The 19843-nt window shown below is 54.6% G+C and overlaps 1 long non-coding RNA gene and 10 other non-coding genes across 14 annotated transcripts in view; all 11 read left to right on the forward strand.

The window, feature by feature from the left end:
- Nucleotides 1-19843, forward strand: part of LOC109501093 — a 44405-nt gene that overhangs the window by 11332 nt on the left and 13230 nt on the right. For 2 of the 4 annotated variants that reach the window (XR_006598975.1, XR_006598978.1), the window contains 7 exons: nt 1177-1295; nt 5020-5137; nt 8629-8746; nt 9125-9191; nt 10453-10569; nt 17740-17855; nt 18232-18578. This is a non-coding gene — a long non-coding RNA (uncharacterized LOC109501093). Of the gene's footprint in view, nt 1-1176; nt 1296-1868; nt 2117-5019; nt 5138-8628; nt 8747-9124; nt 9192-10452; nt 10570-17739; nt 17856-18231; nt 18579-19843 lie in introns of all 4 variants that reach the window. The other 2 variants (XR_006598976.1, XR_006598977.1) reach the window with 2 other exon arrangements.
- Nucleotides 1352-1432, forward strand: LOC111561103. The gene has a single exon (XR_002743462.1). It is a non-coding gene; the product is annotated as a small nucleolar RNA SNORD115 (small nucleolar RNA).
- LOC111561109 lies at nt 3149-3229 on the forward strand. Its single transcript, XR_002743468.1, has one exon. It is a non-coding gene; the product is annotated as a small nucleolar RNA SNORD115 (small nucleolar RNA).
- On the forward strand, nt 5194-5274 carry LOC111561124. Its single transcript, XR_002743483.1, has one exon. It is a non-coding gene; the product is annotated as a small nucleolar RNA SNORD115 (small nucleolar RNA).
- Nucleotides 7007-7086, forward strand: LOC111561120. Its single transcript, XR_002743479.2, has one exon. It is a non-coding gene; the product is annotated as a small nucleolar RNA SNORD115 (small nucleolar RNA).
- LOC111561123 lies at nt 8803-8883 on the forward strand. Its single transcript, XR_002743482.1, has one exon. It is a non-coding gene; the product is annotated as a small nucleolar RNA SNORD115 (small nucleolar RNA).
- LOC111561110 lies at nt 10626-10706 on the forward strand. The gene has a single exon (XR_002743469.1). It is a non-coding gene; the product is annotated as a small nucleolar RNA SNORD115 (small nucleolar RNA).
- LOC111561130 lies at nt 12432-12512 on the forward strand. Its single transcript, XR_002743489.1, has one exon. It is a non-coding gene; the product is annotated as a small nucleolar RNA SNORD115 (small nucleolar RNA).
- On the forward strand, nt 14167-14247 carry LOC111561115. The gene has a single exon (XR_002743474.1). It is a non-coding gene; the product is annotated as a small nucleolar RNA SNORD115 (small nucleolar RNA).
- Nucleotides 15984-16064, forward strand: LOC111561129. The gene has a single exon (XR_002743488.1). It is a non-coding gene; the product is annotated as a small nucleolar RNA SNORD115 (small nucleolar RNA).
- Nucleotides 17913-17992, forward strand: LOC111561121. Its single transcript, XR_002743480.2, has one exon. It is a non-coding gene; the product is annotated as a small nucleolar RNA SNORD115 (small nucleolar RNA).

Here is a 19843-nt window from a genome sequence, read left to right on the forward strand (position 1 = left end):
GCCATCCTGCGGGACTGGGGCTTCGTCCTCACACCAGAGGGCTGTTGTGTCCCTGAACGTCTCCTCTGTACACTAGGCTGTCTGGAAAAAATAGGTCATCTGCGACACCAGTAAGGGATGCCACGGTCCCCCATGGGATACTCTTACTTGACTGACCATGGGCCACATTTCCCAGTGTGAGAGGGCGCTCTGGTAGATGTCAGAATCACTGATGCCTTACTAGGCATGCGATGTGCTGCCATGGGCATTGCAGACAGCCAATGTCACCTCCTGCATGTAAGCGGTGAAATTTCACGCAATGGGCTTTAGAGGCAGGGACCAGATCCTGGGTTACCTGAGTGGACAATAGACAGCTGTGGCATAAGGGGTAGACGGTATCTGAAAGATGCTTGCAGCGTGGTCCAGACCCCGAGTGGCATGCGGGCTCCTGCCCCCGGGTTCTTCACCGTTGGCTCCATCTGGTGGTCTTGTGTCCTTATGGGGCCCGTGGGTCGTCCCGCAGATCAATGGGGTTTTGTCTGACTATGGCCCTTTGGTTGGTGCCAAGAGCCAGGGCACACTGTGGTTCTTCACTTGTGACCCCACATCTGAGTGAGTTTGAAGGCACTGGGGAACTGTGCTGGGCCCTCACCCTTCCCTCATCGTATTCTCAAAGATGGGAAGGGATGGTGTCCCCACTGGAGCCATGGAGCAGCACTGGTGGAGACACTGTTGGATGCTGGTGGGATGCCTGTCAGGACCCTGTTCCCCCAAGGGAATTTGGCATCGCATCTGCATGGTAGCATTCATGGGTCCATCCGAGGACCCTGCCCACCCTTTCCTGGCAAAACACAGGGCCAGTCCCTGCCAGTCAATGTCCAGGATTCTGCCTACTACTGCCCCGCCGTCTGTCACAATAAGGATGTGGGAGGACCTGTGCATATGGCCTGGTGCCTGCTGTGGCAGCCTCCATGCTCAGATTCCTGTGAGGCTTGAATTCCCTTGTTTCCAGTGGAACCACAGGGGCTGAGGGCCTTGTGGACACGCTGCAGCCTTCCTTCCTGTCAGGCCAGGATTGCAGGATTGCATCATGAATGCACTCCCAGCGCTGTACATTCTGAGATCCTTGCCACTGCCACAAGGCGAGGTCTGATGGGGAAGGCATTTGTCATTGCTGAGTTGCCTCTCTCCTTGCAGATCCCGTGCACCCACCGAGATCCCACCTGGCACACGGAAGGGAGTTTGGCCCATCTTCAGGAACATGCCTCAAAGCTAGGGGCCCCCATGGCCATGCAGCACATCATAAAACATCCTTGGTAAGCATGTTGAGCTAGAGGGTAGAAGGCAGAGGCGGGTGGGGACTGCCTTGGTTGGGTCAATGATGAGAACTCATATGGTCTCGAAGACAGATGATGACCTAAAAATTATGCTCAATAGGATTATGCTGAGGCCCAGTGGAGGTCACCGTACTGAGGCGGGATCCTGGGAACTCCTGTGGCCCCAGAATAGCGCTGGCACCTGGAGCTCGAGTCGCCGATCCCTTGAGGCTCCCCAGTGGGGTTCTCCAGTAATCTGGGCCTCCACATTACTAAGATGTGCTCCCGCCCTGGGGTGTTGTGTGCCTATTATTAGTGCTTCCCAGGACTCATCCCTGGGAACCCAACTAAGCTCCCTCGGTGTCCTGGTGTCTTTCAGTGGGAAGTCGTCTTAGTGACCAGGGTCTCGCCATTGAGGCCACCATGGGAGGAGAGTGGATGCCTGTGTGAGTACCCAGAGACCCAGTGTCCTTGGTCCAATTGGTGAGGCAGCACTCAGGGCAATGCCAGACTGGGGTTTCGTCCTCATCCCAGAAGGCTGACGAGTCACTGATCGTCTTCCTTGTGCCTTAGGTTGTCTGGAAACAACACATCACCCGCAACACCTGCAAGGGATGCCACCGTCCCCCGCGGGATCCTCTACTTGATGGCCCATGGCCCCACTTCCCAGTCTGGAGGGCACTCCAGTTTTTGTCAGAATCACTGAAGCTTTACTAGGCACACGAGATGCTGTGGTGGGAATTGCACACCCTCAATGTGACCTCTTGCGTGGAAGCAGTGCAACCAAATTTCACAAAATGGGTTTTGGAGGCAGGGGCCAGGTATGGTGATAAACCTGAATGGACAATGCACAACTTTGGAATAACGGGTAGATGCTATCTGAAAAATGCTGGCAACGTGGCCCAACCCCGAGTGGCATGCGGGTTCCTGCCTCTTGGTTCTTCACCATTGGCACTGTCTGGTGGTCGTGTGTCCTTACGGGCCCCAGGGGTCATCCCACAGCTGTATGGGGCCTTCTCTGACCATGGTCCTTTGGTCGGTGCCTCAGGCCAGGGCACGCTGGGGTTCTCTACCTGTGACCCTGAGTCCCAGTGAGTTTGAAGGCGCCTGAAAACTGTGCTGGCCCCTCACCATTCCCTCACCATAAACTCAAAGACGGGAAGGGATGAGGTGTCCCCATGGGAGCCATGGAACAGCGTTGATGGAGACAGTGTTGGATGCAGGTGGGATGCCCATCAGGGCTCTGATCCCTCAAGGGATGTTGGATTTGCGTCTGTGTGGTAGCGTTCATGGGCCCTTCTGTGGACCCATGACAACCCATTCCTGGCAAAATGCAAGGCTGGTTCCTGCCAGCCCAGTCCGGGGATTCTGCCTGCCACCAACCCGCCAAGGTCTGTCCCAATCGCGCTGTGGGAGGACCTGTGCATGTGGCCTAGTGCCTGCTGTGGCAGCCTCCATGCTCAGACTCCTGTGGGGCTTGAATTCCCTTGTTTCCAGTGGAGCCACAGAGGCTGAGGGCCTTGTGGATATGCTGCAGCCTACCTTCTTGCCAGGCCAGGATTACAGGATTAAGTCATGAATGCAGTCCCAGACCCATGCATTCTGAGGTCCCTTCCATGGCAAAAGGTGAGGTCTGATGGGGAAGGCGTTTGTCATTGCTTACTTGCCTCACTCTGCGCAGATCACGCACCCCGACGGAGATCCCACCTGGCACACAGAGGGGAATTTGGCCCATCTTCGGAACAGGCCCAGAGCCAGGGCCCCCATGGCTTCCCTGCACATCACAACCCCTCTCTGATAAGCATGTTGAGCTGGCAGGTAGAAGGCAGAGGTGGGTGGGGACTGCCTTGGTTGGGTCAATGATGAGAACTCATATGGTCTCAAAGACAGATGATGACCTAAAAATTATGCTCAATAGGGTTACACTGAGGCCCAGTGGAAGGCACGGCACTGAGGTGGGATCCTGGGGACCCCTGTGGCACTTGCAGAGAATGGCACCTGGGGCTCGAGGCAACTGATCCCTTGAGGCTCCCTTGTGGGTTCTCCACAGTATCTAAGCCTCCACACGCGAAAGTCATGCTCCCACACTGAGGTGCTGTGTGCCCATTACTAGTACTTCCTGGGACTCATCCCTGAGAACTCAACTAAGCTCCCTTGGTGTCCTGGTGTCTTTTAGTGGACATTGTCTGGGTGACCGTGGTCTTTCTATTGAGCCCACCATGGGACCTGAGCGAATGCCTATGTGAGAACCCGGACATCCAGTGACCTTTGGCCAATAGGTGAGGCAGCCTTCAGTGCAACACCAGCCATCTTATGGGACTGGGGCTTCGTCCTCACCCCAGAGGGCTGGTGTGTCCCTGAAAGTCTGACCTGTGTAATTGGCTGTGTGAAAAAACAGGTCACCCATGACACCGGTGAGGGAGGCCATGGTCCCCACGGGATCCTCTTACTTGACGGACCATGGGACACATTTCCCAGTGTGGGAGGGCACTCCAGTTGATATCAGAATCACTGATGCATTAGTAGGCACACAACGTGCTGTGGTGGGCATTGCAGGCGACCAATGTGATCACCTGCTTGAAAGCAGTGCACCCAAATTTCACGAAATGGGCTTTGGAGGCAAGGGCTGGGCCCGGGATCACCTGGAAGGACAGTAGACAGCTTTGGCATAACGGGTAGACGGAATCTGAAAGATGCTCTCAGCATGGTCAAGATCCCGAGTGGCATGCGGGCTCCTGCCCCCGGGTTCTTCACCGTTGACACCATCTGGTGGCCGTGTGTCCTTATGGGCCTTAGGGGCCGCCCCACCGCTGAATGGCATTTTGTCTGACAATGGCCCTTTGGTCAGTGCCACAAGGCAAGGCATGGTGGAGTTCTTGATGTGACCCAGAGACCCAGTGATTTTTTTTAAATTTTTTTTTTCAACGTTTATTTATTTTTCAGACAGAGAGAGACAGAGCACGAACGGGGGAGGGGCAGAGAGAGAGGGAGACACAGAATCAGAAACAGGCTCCAGGCTCTGAGCCATCAGCCCAGAGCCCGACGCGGGGCTCAAACTCATGGACCGCGAGATCGTGACCTGGCTGAAGTCGGACGCTTAACCGACTGCGCCACCCAGGCGCCCCAGAGACCCAGTGATTTTGAAGGTGCTGGGGAACCATGCTGGTGCCTCACCCTTCCCTCAATGTAATTTCAAAGATGGGAAGGGATGAGGTGTCCCCACAGGAGCCATGGAGCAGTGCTGATGGAGACAATGTTGGATGCTGGTGGGATGCCCGTCAGGGCCCTGTTCTCCCAAGGAATTTGGTGTTGCGTCTGTGTGGTAGGGTTCATGGTTCCTTCCTTGTCTCCATGCCTGCCCATCCTGGCAAAACGCAGGGCCGGTCCATGCCAGCCAAAATCTGGGATTCTGCCTGCCACCGACCCACCAAGGTCTGTCCCAATCACACTGCAGGAGGACATGTGAGTGTGGCCTGGTGACTGCTGTTGCAGCTTCCATGCTCAGACTCCTCTGGGGCCCTGAATTCCCTTGTTTCTAGTTGAGCCACAGAGGCTGAGGGCCTTGTGGACACACTGCAGCCTTCCTTTCCTCCAGGCCAGGATTGCAGGATTGTGTCATGAATGCAGTCCCAGCCCCACGCATTCTGAGATCCCTCCCATTGCCACAAGGTGAGGTCTCATGGGGAAGGTGTTTGTCATTGCTGAGCTGCCTCTCTCCTTGCAGATCCTGCGCCCCGACTGAGATCCCACCTGGTGCACGGAGAGGAGTTTGGCCCATCATTGGAAACAAACCTCAAGCCAGGGGCCCCCATGTCCACCCTGCACATCACAAAACCTCTCTGGTAAGCATGTTGAGCTAGAGGGTAGAAGGCAGAGGTGGGAGGGGATTACCTTGGTTGAGTCAATGATGAGAACTCACATGGTCTCGAAGACAGACGATGACCTAAAAATTATGCTCATTAGGATTATGCTGAGTCCCAGTGGAGGGCACCGCACTGAGGCAGGATCCTGGGGCCCCCTGTGACCCTGGCATAGCACTGGATCCTGGGGCTCATGGCGACTGATCCCTCGAGGTTCCCCAGTGGTGCTCTCCCTGGTCTGGGCCTCCGAGCACCTAAGATGTGCTCCCACCCTGGGGCATTGTGTGCCCATTACTAGTGCTTCCCGAGACTCATCCCTGGGAAAACAAGTAAGCTCCTTTGGTGTCCTGGTTTCTTTCAGTGGGATGTCGTCTTGGTGACCAGGGTCTCGCCATGGAACCCACTGTTGGAGGAGAATGGGTAGCTGTGTGAGTACCCAGGATCCAGTGGGCCGATTGGCGAGGGAACACTCAGGGAAAAGCCAGCCATCTTGTGGGACTGGGGCTTCCTCCTGGCACCAGAGGGCTGGCGTGTCCCTGAACGTCTCCACTGTGCACTAGGCTGTCTGGAAAAATATATCACCCGCGACACCTGTAAGGGATATCATGGTTCCCTGCGGGTTCCTCTTACTTGATGGACCATGGGCCATGTTTCCCAGTGTGGGAGGGTGCTCCGGTTGATGTCAGAATCACTGATGCCTTAGTAGGCACGCGACATGCTGCGGTGGGCATTGCAGACAGCCACTGTGACCTCCTGCGTGGAAGCGGTGTGCCAAAATTTCATGCAATGGGCTTTAGAGGCAGGAGCCGAACCCAGGGTTACTTGAGTGGCACTAGACAACTTTGGCATAACGGGTAGGCGGAATCTGAAAGATGCTCTCAGCATGGTCAAGACCCCGAGTGGCATGCGAGCTCCTGCCCCCGGGTTCTTTACCATTGGCACCGTCTGGTGGTCATGTGTCCTTATGGGTTCTGTGGGTCGTCCCACTGATCGATGGTGTTTTGTCTGACTATGGCCCTTTGGTCGTACAAGCCAGGTGCTACAAGCCAGGGCACGCTGAGGTTTTTCACTTGTGACCCCACGTCCAAGTGAGTTTGAAGACGCTGGGGAACCGTGCTGGCCCCTCACCTTTCCCTCACCATAATCTCAAAGACGTGAAGGGATGAGGTGTCCCCATGGGAGCCATGCAGCAGCACTGATGGAGACAGTGTTGGATGCTGGTGGGATGCCTGTCAGGGCCCTGTTCCCCCAAGGGGTCTTGGTGTTGCGTCTGTGTGGTAGCGTTTGTGGGATCTTCCGGGGCCCCATGTCTGCCCATTCCTGGAAAAATGCAGGGCCGGTCCCTGCCAGCCAAGGCCCAGGATTCTGCCTGCTACCGACCCACAAATATCTGTCCCAATCATGCTGCGGGAAGACCTGTGATTGTGTCCTGGTGCCTGCTGTGGCAGCCTCCATGCTCAGATTCCTGTGGGGCTTGAATTCCCTTATTTCCAGTGGAGCCACAGAGGTCTAAGGCCTTGTGGATATGCTGCAGCCTTCTTTCCTGCCAGGCCAGGATTGCACGATTGCATCATGAATGCAGTCCCAGCCCTGTGCATTCTGAGATCCCTTCCCATTGCCTCAAGGTGAGGTCTGATGGGGAAGGCATTTGTCATTGCTGAGCTGCTTCTCTACGCAGATCCTGCGCCCTGACTGAGATCCCACCTGGTGCACGGAGGGAAGTTTAACCTGTCTTTTGGAAATGGCCCCGAGCCATGGGCCCTCATGGCCACCCTGCCCATCACAAACCCTCTCTAGTAAGCATGATGAGCTGTGGTTAGAAGGCAGAGGCATTTGGGGACTGCCTTGGTTGGGTCAATGATGAGAACTCATATGGCCTCAAAGACAGATAATGACCTAAAATTATGCTCAATAGGATTACACTAAGGCCCACTGGAGGGCACCCCACTTAGGCGGGATCCTGGGGACCCCTGTGGCCATGACCTAGCACTGCAATTGGGGCTTGAGGCTACCGATCCCTCGAGGCTCCCCAGTGGGGCTTTCCCTGGTCTCTGGGCTTCCATACGCCTAAGACGTGCTACCATACTGGGGCATTGTGTGCCAATTACCAGTGCTTCCTGGGACTCATCCCTGGGAACCCAACTAAGCTCCCTCGGTGTCCTGGTGTCTTTCAGTGGAACGTCGTCTTGGTGAGCAGGGTCTCGCCATTAAGGCCACCATGGGAGGAGAGTGGATGCCTGTGTGAGTACCTGGAGATCCAGTGCCCTTGGGCTGATTGGCGAGGCCACCCTGAGGGCTATACCAGCCAACTTGTGGGACTGGGGCTTTGTCCTTGCCCCAGAGGGTTGGCATGTCCCTGAATTTCTGCCCTGTGCACTAAGCTGTCTGGAGAAAACAGGTCACCCACGATACCTGCAAAGGATGCCACGGTCCCTGTGGGATCCTCTTACTTGAAGGCCCATGGGCCTCATTTCCCAGGGTGCTCTGGTTGATGTCAGAATCACTGATATCTTAGTAGGCATGCGTGGTTCTGCCGTGGGCATTGCAGTCTGCCAAAGCAACCTCCTGCATGGAAGTGGTGCACCCAAATTTCACACAATGGGCTTTGGAGGAAAAGACCAGGCCCGGGGCTATCAGGCTGGACACAAGACTGCTTTGGCGTAACGGGTAGATGGTATCTGAAAAATGTGTGCATCGTGGCCTGGAACCTGAGTGGCATGTGCGCTCCTGACACCGGGTTCTTCACCATTGACCCCCCCGGTGGTCATGTGTCCATATGGGGCTCATCGGTCGTCCTGTAGCTGGATGGGAATTGCCTGACAGTGGTCCTTTAGTTGGTGCCATGAGCAAGGGCACGCTGGGGTTCTTAACGTGTGACCCCAAGTACCAGTGAGTTTGAAGTCACTGGGGAAGCGTGCTGGCCCCTCACCTTTCCCTCATTGTAATCTCAAAGGCGGGAAGGGATGAGGTGTCCCCACAGGAGCCTTGGAGCAGCAATGGTGACATTGTTTGATGCTGGTGGGAGGCCCTTCAGGGCCCTGATCCCCCAAGGGATCTTGGCGTTGCATCTGCGTGGTAGCATTCGTGGGCCCTTCTGGGCCCCATGCCTGCCCATTGCTGGCAAAATGCAGGGCCAGTCCCTGCCAGCCAAGGCCCCGGATTGTTCCTGATACCAGCCCACCAAGCTGTTTCCCAATCACTTTGTGGGAGGACCTGTGCATGGGGCCTGTTGCCTGGTGTTGCAATCTCCATGCTCAGACTCCTGTGAGGCCCTGAATTCCCGGTGTCCCGTGGAACCACAGAGGCTGACAGCCTTGGGGACATGCTACAACCTTCCTTCCCACCAGGCCAGGATTTTTGCTGGCATCATGAATGCCGTCCCAATCCTGGGCATTCTAGGATCCCTCTCGTTGCCACAAAAGAGGTCTGATAGGAAGGCGCTTGTCATTGCTGAGCTGCCTTTCTCTGTGCAGATCCCACCCCACGACTGAGATCTCACCTGGTGCATGGAGGGGAGTGTGGCCAATCTTCGGAAACAGGCCCCAAGCCAAGGGCCCCTATGGCCACCCTGCATATCACAAACCCTCTCTGGTAAGCATGTTGAGCTGGCGGGTAGAAGGCAGAGGCTGGTAGGGACTGCCTTGGTTGGGGCAATGATGAGGACTCATATGGTCTCGAAGATAGTTGATGACCTAATACTTATGCTCAATAGGATTATGCTGAGGCCCAGTGGAGGGCACCGCACTGAGGCGGGATCCTGTTGACCCCTGAGGCCCTGGTGTAGCACTGGCCCCTGGGGCTTGAGGGGACTGATCCTTTGAGGCTCCCAGTGGGGCTTTCCCCTGTCTCTGGGCCTCCACATGCCTAAAATGTGCTCCTGCCCTGGGGCGTTTTGCCCATCACTACTACTTCCCGGGACGCATCTGTGGAAAGCAAACTAAGCTCCCTTGGTGTCCTGGTGTCTTTCAGTGGGACGTCGCCTTGGTGACCAGGGTCTCGCCACTGAGCTCACAATGGGAGGAGAGTGAATGTCTGTGTGAGTACCCAGAGACCCAGTGCCCTTTGGACAATTTGCGAAGGAGCCTCAGGGCAATGCCAGCCATCTTGTGGGACCAGGACTTCGTCCTTGCCCCAGAGGGCTGGCGTGTCCCTGAATGTCTGACCTGTGCATTAGGCTGTCTGCAAAAAACAGGTCACCCACAACACCTGCAAGGGAGGCCACAGTTCCTTGCGGGATCCTCTTACTTGACGGCCCATGGGCCATGTTTCCCAGTGTGGGAGGGCGCTCCAATTGATGTCAGAATCACTGATGCCTTAGTATGCACGCAACGTGCTGTGGTGGGCATTGCAGATGGCCAATGTGACCTCCTGTGTAGATGCAGTGAGCCCAGATTTCTGAAACCTCCAAAGCAATAGTCTTTGGAAGAAGGGGCCTGGCCCGGGGCTACCTTGCTGGACACTAGACAGCTTTGGCATAATGGGTAGACGGTATCTGAAAAATGTTGGCAGCATGGTCCAGACCCCGAGTGGCATGCAGGCTCCTGCCTCCGGGTTCTTCACCATTGGCACTGTCTGGTGGTTGCATGTTCTTATGGGGCCCATGGGTCATCCTGTAACTGGATGGGGCTTTGCCTGACAGTGGGCCCTTTATGTCGGTGCTATGAGCCAGGTCACGCTGGGGTTCTTGACTTGTGCCCCAAGTCCCAGGGAGTTTGATGTCTCTGGGGAACTGTGCTGGCCCCTCACCCTTCCCTCATCGTAATCTCAAAGATTGTAAGGTATGAGGTTCCCCCAAGGGATCCATGGAGCAGCGCTGCTTAGAAATGGTGGTGGATGCTAGTGGGATGCCTGTCAGGGCCTTGATCTTCCAAGGGATCTTGGCATTGCATCCACGTGGTAGTGTTCATGGGCCCTTCCATGACCCCATGCCCACCCCTTCCTGTCAAAATGCAGAGCCGGTCCCTTTGGGCCAAGGCCTGGGATTCTGCCTGTCACCGGCCTGCCAAAGTGTGTCCCATTCACATTGCAGGAGGACCTGTGCATGGGGCCTGGTGCCTGCTTTTGCAGCCTCCATGCTCAGTCCACTGTGGGGCCCTGAATTCCCATGTGTCCAGTGGAGCCACAGAGGCTGAGGACCTTGGGACACGCTGCCACCTTCCTTCCCACCAAGCCAGGATTTTTCCTGGTGTGATGAATGCAGTCCCAGCCCTGCGCGTTCAGAGATCCCTCCCTCTGCCACAAGGTGAGGTCTGATGGGGAAGGCGTTCGTCATTGCTGAGCTGCCTCTCTCTGCGCAGATTCTGCACCCTGACTGAGCTCTCACCTGGCACACGAGGGGAGTTTGGCCCATCTTTGGGAACAGGCCTCAAGCCAGGGGCCCTCATGTCCACCCAGTGCATCACAAACCCTCTCTGGTAAGCATATTGAGCTGGCGGGTAAGGGTCAGAGGCAGGTGGGGACTGCCTTGGTTGGGTCAATGATGAGAACTCATATGGTCTCAAAGACAGATGATGACCTAACAATTATGCTCAATAGGATTACACTGAGGCCCACTGGAGGGCACCCCACTTAGGCGGGATCCTGGGGACCTCTGTGGCCCTGGCATAGCACTGGAGCCTGGGGTTCGAGGTGACTGATTCCTCGAGGCTCCCCAGTGGGGCTCTCCCCGGTCTGGGCCTCCGTATTACTAAGACGTGCTCCCACCCTGGGGCGTTGTGTGCCCATTATTAGTGCTTCCCGGGACTCATCCCTGGGAACCCAACTAAGCCCCTTCGGTGTCCTGGTGTCTTTCAATGGGAAGTCTTCTTGGTGATTAGGGTCTCGCCATTGAGCCCACCATGGGAGGAGAGTGGATGCCTGTGTGAGTACCCAGAGACCCAGTGCCCTTCTGCCAATTCACGAGGCTGCCCTCAGGGCAATGCCAGCCATCTTGTGGGACTGGGGCTCTGTCATCGTCCCAGAGAGTGTGTCCCTGAATGTCTGCCCTGTGCAGTAGGCTGTCTGGAAAAAACAGGTCACCCGTGACACCTGCAAGGGATGCCACGGTTCCCTGCAGGATCCTCTTACTTGGCCTATGGGCCACGTTTTCCAGTGTGGGATGGCACTCTGGTGGATGGCAGAATCACTGAGGCGTTAGAAGGCACTGCGAGGTGCTGTGGTGTTCATTGCTGATGGCCAGTGTGATCTCCTGCATTGAAGCAGTCCGCCCAAATATCATGCAGTGGGCGTTGGAGGAAGGGGCCCTGGCTGGGGCTACTTGGCTGGACACTAGACAGCTTTGGCATAACGAGTGGATGGTATTAGAAAAATGCCTGCAGCTTGGTCCGGACCCCGAGTGGCATGGGGCTCTTGGCCCCAGGGTCTTCACCTTGGCCCCATCTTCTGAATTTCTATCCTTGTGAGGCCCTTAGGACTTCCCCCACTCTGTTGGGGCTTTGCATGACAGCCGCACTTCAATGGGTGCCTCAAAACATGTCAATGTCAGGTTGTTGTCTTGTGCATTTAATTCCCAATTATGTTGACATTGCTTGGGAACCGTGGTAGCCCCTTTCCCTGCACTAACCCTAAGCTCAAATACCGGAAGAGATTAGGTGTCCCAATGGGATATATGGAGCAGCGCTGTTTGGGGAAGGTGGTGGAGGGTTGTGGAATGCACGCCAGGCCCCTGAGCACCCAAGGAATCTATTTCCTGGGTCCATGGGGTAGTGGCCATGGCCCTTTCCAGGGCACTATGCCTGCCCATTCCTGGCAAAGCCCATGGCCAGTCTCTGCAATCCAATGCCCAGTATTATGCCTGCCAACAGCCCACCAAGTGGTGTCCCAATCATGCTTAGGAGTAGACCTGTGTGGCTGGCCTTGTGCCTGATGTTGCAGACTCTATGCTCAGACTCCTGTGTGGCCCTGATTTCCCTGGTGTCCAGTGGAACCACAGAGGCTGAGGGCCTTGGCCCCACTCTGCACCCTTCCCTACCGCCATTCCACAGTTTTGTCTGGCATCATGGATGCAGTCCCAGCCCCACGGATTCTGAGCTTGTCTGATTGCCACAAGGTGAGGTCTGATGGGGAAGGGGGTTGTCATTCTTGAGCTGCCACTCTCTGCACAGATCCTGTGCCCAGACTGAAATCCCACCTGGCACATGGAGGGAAGTTTTTCCAGCATCTGGAATAGGCCTGGAACTAGGGGTCCAAATGACCAATCCACACTTCACAAACCCTCTCTGGTAAGCATGTGGATTTGAAGGAGTGAAGACAGAGTCATGTGGGAACTGCCTTGGTTGGGCCAATGATTAGAACTCATATGGTCTCAAAGAGAGATGATGATCTAAGAATTACACTCAGTAGGATTATGCTGAGGTCCAATGTAGTGCACCGACCTGAGGCAGTATTCTGGCGACTCTGTGGCCCTGTCGAAGCCCTGGAACTTGGGGCTGGAGGCAACAGATCCCTCGAGGCTCCCCAGGGCAGCTCTCCCTGATCTGTGGGCCTCTACTTGCCCAGTCAGCCTCCCACCATGGTGCTTGTGTGCTCATTTCTAGTGCATCCTGGGACACCTCCCTGGAAGCCCAACTAAGTTTCCTCAGTGTCCTAGGGTCTTTCAGTGGGACGTTGTCATGTGGCCAGGGTCTCACCATTGCCCCAATCATGGGAGGAGAGTGGATGCCTGTGTGAGTAGTGAGAGGGCAAGTGCACTTGGGCCAATTGGGGAGCCTGGCCACAGGGCAATGCTAGCCATCTGTGGACTGGGGCTCCGTCATCGCCCCAAAAGGCTGGCATGTCCCTGATCGTCTGCCCTATGCAGTGGGCTGTCAGGAAAGGATAGGTCACCTGTGCTCTACAAGTGATTCCATGGTGCCCAGTGGGATCCTCTTTCTTGCTGGCTCATGGGCTGAATTCTCCAGTGTGGGAGGACACTCAGGGCGTTTTCAGAAACACTGAGGCCCTTGGAGGAGGTGTGGTGCTGCACTCAGCATTGGAACCCCCCTCAACCTCCCCCAGGTTAGAGTTTCCATTCAAATTTCCCACAATGGGCATTGGAGGAAGAGGGCAGACCCGGGACTACTTAGTTGGATACTAGACAGCTTTGTAATAGCAGATAGATGGTCCCTGAGGCATGCCCGCAGCTTGGCTGTGACCCCTAGTGTCCTGCTTGGCTGCTGACTCACAAGTCCTCTTGATGGGCCCACTTAGTGGACACGTGGCCTCATGGGGCCATGTAGTGTTCCCCAGACTGATTGGGGATTTGCCTGCCAATGGCCTTTTGGCCGGTGTCCCAGGACAGGACAGGGTTCTTGTCTTGTGCACCCTCCTGTGCTAAACCTAAGCACAAAGACAGAAAGGGACGAGTTGTCCCCATGGGAGACATGGGACAGCGCTGTTTGGGGATGGATGTGGATGCTGGTGGGATGCATGCCTAGCCCCTGAGCACCCCAGGAATCTTTGCAGAGGTCCACCAGTGCAGCATCCATGTCCTGTTCCAGGCCACCATGCCTGCCCATTCCTGGCAAAGCCCAAGGCCATGCCTTGCCAGCCATGGCTGGGATTCTGCATGCCACCAGATCAACAAGCGGTGTGCCAATCACACGGTGGGGGGACCTGTACGGCTGGCCTGCTGCTTGCTGTTGCAGCCTCTATGCTCAGCTCCTTATAGGGGCCCTGCTTTCCCTGGTGTACATTGTACCTGGCACCGGGCTGGACACATCCTTCCAGCCATCCCTGGATTTTTGCTGGCATCCTGAATGCGGGAATGGCCCCACACATTCAGGGCTCAGTCCCATGGCCACAAGGTGAGGTCCGATGAGGGAGAGTGTTTCATGCCTGAGCTGCCTCTCTCTGCACAGAGGCCATGCCCAGACTGAGATCCCACTTGTTGCATAGTGTACAGTTTGGCCCCACTTCAGAAATAGGCCCCAAGCCAGGAGTCTAAATGGCCATCCTGCACTTCACCCAACATCTCTGGTAAACATGTTGAGCCTGTGGGGCGAAGGCACAGGTGTGTGGGGACTGCCTGGGTTGGGTCAATGATGAGAACTCATATGGACTCAAAGAGAGATGATGACCTAAAAATTATGCTAAATAGGATTACGCTGAGGCCAAATGGAGAGCAACGTCCTGAGGTGGGACCTGTGGACCCTTGTGGCCCTGGCATAGTTCTGGCACCTGGGGCTCGAGGCTTCTGATCCCTTGTGGCTTCCCAGTGTGGCTCTCACTGGTCTATCAGCCTCCATGTGCCTAAAACTGCTCCCACTCTTGCACTTTGTGTGGCCATCCTTAGTGCATCCCAGGAGCCCACACTCAGAGGCCTGGCTAAGCTCCCTCAGTGTCCTTGTGTATTTCGGTGTGACATCACCTTTGTGATCAAGGTTTCCCCATTGACCCCACCATGTGAGGTGAGTGGATGCCTATGCAAGCAGACAGGAGCCCCAGGGCACATGGGCCCTATGGGGAGGCTGGCCTCAGGGCAATGCAAGCCAGCCTGTGGGACTGGGGCCCCATCATCCCCTCAGAGGGCTGGCATGCCCTGAAAGTCTGCCCTGTGCAGTGGGCTGCTGGGAAATAATAGGTCTCCTGTGACTCCTGCAAGTGTTTCCACGGCCCCAGAGGGATCCTCTTTCTTGTCTGACCATGGTCCACTTTCTGCAGTGTGGGAGGGAGCTCAGGTTGATATCAGAATCACCGAGGCCCTTGGAGGCACGCAAGGTGCTGTAGTGGGCATTGGGGGCCCCCATGACCTCCCACGGGAAAGAGTTCCCACCCAAATTTCCCAAAATGGGCATTGGAGGAAGAAGCCGGGCCAGGGGCTACATGGCTGGATCCTGGACAGCTTTGGCATAGAGGGTAGTGACAGTCCCTGAGGACTGCTGGGAGCTTGGCCGGGACCCCAGTTGGCAACGTGGGACTCCTGGCTGCCAGATCTTCATTATGGGCCCATTCCTGGTGGACACATGTCCTTATGGGGCTCCTGGGTCTTCCTCAACTGGATGGAGCTTTGCCTGACAATTGCCATTCAGTGGTGCCCTGAGGCAGGGCACGCCGACATTCTTGTCTTGTGCATGCTCTTCCCAATGAGGTTTAAGTCACTTGGGAATCATGCTAACCCCTCTCCCTGCACTAATCCTAAGTGCATAGATAAAAAAGGAACGAGTTGTCCCATGGAAGACATGAAGCAGTGATGTTTTGGGATGGAGGTGGACACTGGTGGGAGGTACGCCAGGGCCCTGATAACCCCAGGAATCTTTGTGTGCATCCTCTGGGTGCAGCATCCATGGCCCGTTCTAGGCCACCATGCCTGCCCATTTTGGGCAAAGCCCAGGGCCAAGGCCCTGTCAGACATGACCCGGGAATCTGCATGCCACTGGCTCACCGAGGGGTTTCCCAATCACACAGTGGGTGGACCCGTGTGGCTGGCCTGCTGACTTCCAGTGCAGCCTCCATGCTCAGCTTCCTGTGGGGGCCCTGCCTTCCCTGGTGTTCAGTGGAACCACACAGGCTGAGGGCTTTAGTGCCACACTGGAGCCTTCCTTCCTGCCATCGCTGGATTTTTGCTGGTGTCAATTATGGTGTCATGTCCTCATGCATTCGGGGCTTGTGCCCATGTCCACAAAGTGAAGTCCATTGGGAAAGTCATTCTCATGGTTGAGCTGCCTCTCTCTGCACAGAGCCCTTGCCCAGACCAAGATCCTGCTGGGCACATGGAGGGCTAATTTGACCCAGCTTGGGGAATAGGCCCTAAGCCATATGCCCAACTAGTCACCCTGCTCTTTGAAACCATCTCTGGTATGCATGTTGAGCTGGCAGGAGAAGGATGCAGGTGGGAGGGGACTGTTTGGTTTTGTCAATGATGAGAACTCATATGGTCTCGAAGAGAGATGATGACCTAAATATCATGCACAATGGGATTATGCTGAGGCTCACTGGAGTCCACCATCCTGAGGATTCTGCCTCAGGATCCCACCCCTGTAGCCCTGGAAAAGTGCTGTCACATGAGGCTCCAGACGACTGATCCCTTGAGGCTCCCCAGTGTGGCTCTCCCAGGTCTATGGGCCTACATGTGACTAAGTCGGGCTCCCACTCTGGGGCTTTGTGTGCCCATCCATATTGTGTCCCGGAATGCCTCACTTGGATCCCTGGATAAGCTCCCTAGGTGTCCTTGTGTCTTTCACTGGGATGATTTCTTTGTGGCCAGGGTCTTGCCATTGCCCCCATCATGTGAAGTGTGTGGATTACAGTATGAGTACATGGAATTCCCAAGGGATGTGGCAATTCCCTGATGGGGAGGCTTGCCTCAGGGCAACACCAGCCAGTGTGTGGTACCTGGGCCCCATCATTGACACAGAGGCCTGGCATGTCCCTGAATATCACGCCTGTGCCATGTGCTTTCCTGACACCATATGTAATCTGTGTCTCCTGCAATGATTCCAAGTTCCCTGGAAAGCTCCTCTTTCGCAAGGGCCTATGGTCTCCCTTCACTGGTTTAGCATGTTTTTCACCTTGATGTCAGAATTGCTAAGGTTTTGGGAGGGACGCAAGGTCCTGCCGTGGGCTTTGGAGCCTATGGCAAACTCCTGAAGGAAAGGGCTCCCGCCCACATTTTCTAGAACGGGCACAGGGGGAGGGTGGCAGGAACAGGACTTTCAGCTGGATGACTTTAGAGCACTCTGGGATAGTGGGGAGACCTTCCCTGAAGAGTGCTTGCTGCTCTCAGGGACCCCGAATGTAGGTATTCCCTCTTGGCTCCCAGGTCTTCCCAATCAGCCCTCTTATGTTGGATACATTGCCTTATGGGTCCAGGCATCTTCCCATACCTGGAATGGGCTTGCCTGCCATCGCCCCTTAGGATGGTGCTTCAACCCAGGGCATACTTGTTTTTCTGTTACCAATGATTTTGACATGGTTTTATAACTGTGCTGGACTCTCCCTTTTCTAGCCCAATGTGCAAAAATAGGAAAGGATGAGGTGTTTCTACAGAGGACTCATAGCAGCACTCTTTGGGAATGGATGTGGATGCTGGTGGGATGCACACCAGTCCCATGAGCACCCCAGGAATCTTTCCATAGGTCTCTGAGCAGCTGCATTCAGAGCAGGGATTTACCTGCCAGGTGGCCGTTGTGTAGCTCCTCAGGTCTCTATATACACTTTCTGCCAAGGAGGTATTCGTTTCCACTGATCAATGAGCTTGGACACCCATGTCTTCAATAGCCCTTGGCCCATCCCTGGCTTCCATCTCTGCCCACTCTTCCTGAAGCCAAGGGCAGGGCCCTACCAGCGATGGTCCATGATTCTGCCTGCCATGTTTTCTCCCAGTGTTGTCTCACTCACTTGGTGACCTGTGTTGCAGGCCTGCCTCTTGGTGGCTCTTTTCCCATTCTCATCTCCCTGTGGAGGCCTAGGTTTCCTTTGTGTCAGGTGGACACATATGCACTGAGGACCTTGCATGCTGCTCTAGAGCCTTCCTGCCATCCCTCAAGTCTTGCTTATGTCATAGGTGCAGTCATGGTGCTACAACTTCAGGGCCCATGCCCATTGCCCAGAAGGTCAGGAGCAATGGGGAAGGCCATTGTCAAATCTGTGTTACACTCTGTCCACAGATCCCCTGCCCAAATGAAGATCCCACCTGGCCCACATAATCAATTGGCCCAGCTTCTGGAATATGCCCACACTAAGGTGCCACCCCAGCCATCTCGCATTCAAGACACCCTCTTTGGTAAGCATGTTGTGCATGGGGTTGGGAAGCACAGGTGCGTGGGGACTGCCTTGGTTAGGTCAATGATGAGAACTCATATGGTCTCAAAGAGAGATGATGACATAAAAATCTTGCTCAATAGGATTACGCTGAGGACCAATGGAGGGGACCATTGTGGGGTGGAGTCTTGGGGACCTATTTAGCCATCTGGTTTCAGCCCTTGGGCTTGAATTTAATAAAACCTCGATGGTTCCACATGTGTCTCTCCTCTGTTTGTGGGTCTCCACGTGCCCTGGAAGGCTCTTGTCCTTGGGCTTTTTGCTTTCTTCCCAAATTCCCCTCCTGACGCCTCATGTGAATCTGTTGTTTAGCTTCTTGGTGTCCTTGTGTCTTTCAGTGGGACGTCATCTTGGCCAGGGTTTCACCATTTCCCCCACCATGCCAGGTGAAAGATGCCACTGCTTGTAGTGGAGGCCCTAGAGGACATGGTGTGGATTTTGAGGCCTGTCTCATGGCAATGCCGGCCTGTGTGTTGAACTGGGGCCTGTTATGGCCACAGAGGTCCATCCTTTCTGTGAACATCAGCCCTGTGCAATTGGCTGTCAGTAAAGCAACAGATCATCTTGGCATCTGGAAAGTATGTAAATGACAATGGATGGCCTTCTTCCTCGCTGGTCCATGGAACAGTTTTACTGGTGTGAGAGAATGCCCAACTGGAGGCTCAAACCACTGCAGTATGTGGAGGTATGCTAGGTGCTTGGGTCTTCGATTTGGCTTATTTTTGTGGTTTTTACTTGGATATCTCTAAACTGGGGTGGATGAGGAAGCTAGCTTTAGGGCAGCACATATCTTTAATGACATTGTTTAAAGGAGAATGTGGAAGCATGGTTCGAGTGTGGGACTTCTTACCTGGATGATTTTAGACAACATTCTGAAAACATAAGTGTAGTTCTTTAGGAGTGCTTATCGTTTCCTCTGGAACACGAATGCTGTGTTTTGGGAGCACACAATGCTTTTCTTCATTTGAAACACTTTTAGATATATCAAATAATTATATTTACCAAAAAAAATCTTTCAGAGTAAAACTTTCAGAGTAAATCTTTCAGATTTATCTCCACACTAGAGGTTGTGAACAAGCCAGTTTGAGAAAGGTAGAATATATGGAGTCATCATTGATGGAAAAACATTGACAATTGCTGTCAAGGGGAAGGAGCCCTGGTTATGGAGAAATTCAAGAGAGAATGGTGCACATATGGGAACACATATACAAACACATCACTCAAGCCATTGGTTGAGAAAACGAGAGCAGCTGATTTTGTGCAGTTTTGTAACAAGTGGGGCTTGAAGACTGGAGTTTTAACCTTTGCAAGCTTGCGTTGTGACTTTGCCCTATTTCTAGACAGAAGGCTTTCAAATAACCCAGGGTATTCATCAGGATCTCAGGATCTCCTGGGGCACACAATAAGATTATTTGCTTTCTTGGAGCATGCCATGAGAGGCAAGGTTTATAGAGAGGGCTCTCCAGGGACAAAGGATCCAGGGGACACATTTTTGTTTCCCACCCTTAGGCGTAAGTGCAGAGCTACCTGCCAAGGGCAGCTTGGCTCCAACATTGGCTGCCTAGTGTGCTTACTCCAAGTCCTACACCCCTGTGCCCTTATGAGACTATACTTCTTGGTAATATTTCCTGTTTCAGTGCAGTGATTCCCTCCCCCAGAAGACCATCACAGGTCCCTGCCCACACCTTGTGTCTAAATCCTGGAGTTTTAAAAGTCAGCAGGCATGGCTGGGATTGAATATGGAGAGCACTGTGCTGCTTCTGGAGAGAAGGCAGACAAACAACACACAGTCAGATAACGTGAAAACAGTGACTGAAAAAATACCTGATACACACAGGTTGGAGATTATTTACTTTTCTTAGAATGCCTCCCTGAGAACTGCAAGAATGGAGACCCTTTTCCAGGTACATGGGAGCTGGCTGGTGCCATTTCCCTTCCCTGCCCCTTAGC

Source organism: Felis catus, chromosome B3 (assembly GCF_018350175.1).
Source record: "Felis catus isolate Fca126 chromosome B3, F.catus_Fca126_mat1.0, whole genome shotgun sequence".
Lineage (NCBI taxonomy): Eukaryota > Metazoa > Chordata > Mammalia > Carnivora > Felidae > Felis > Felis catus.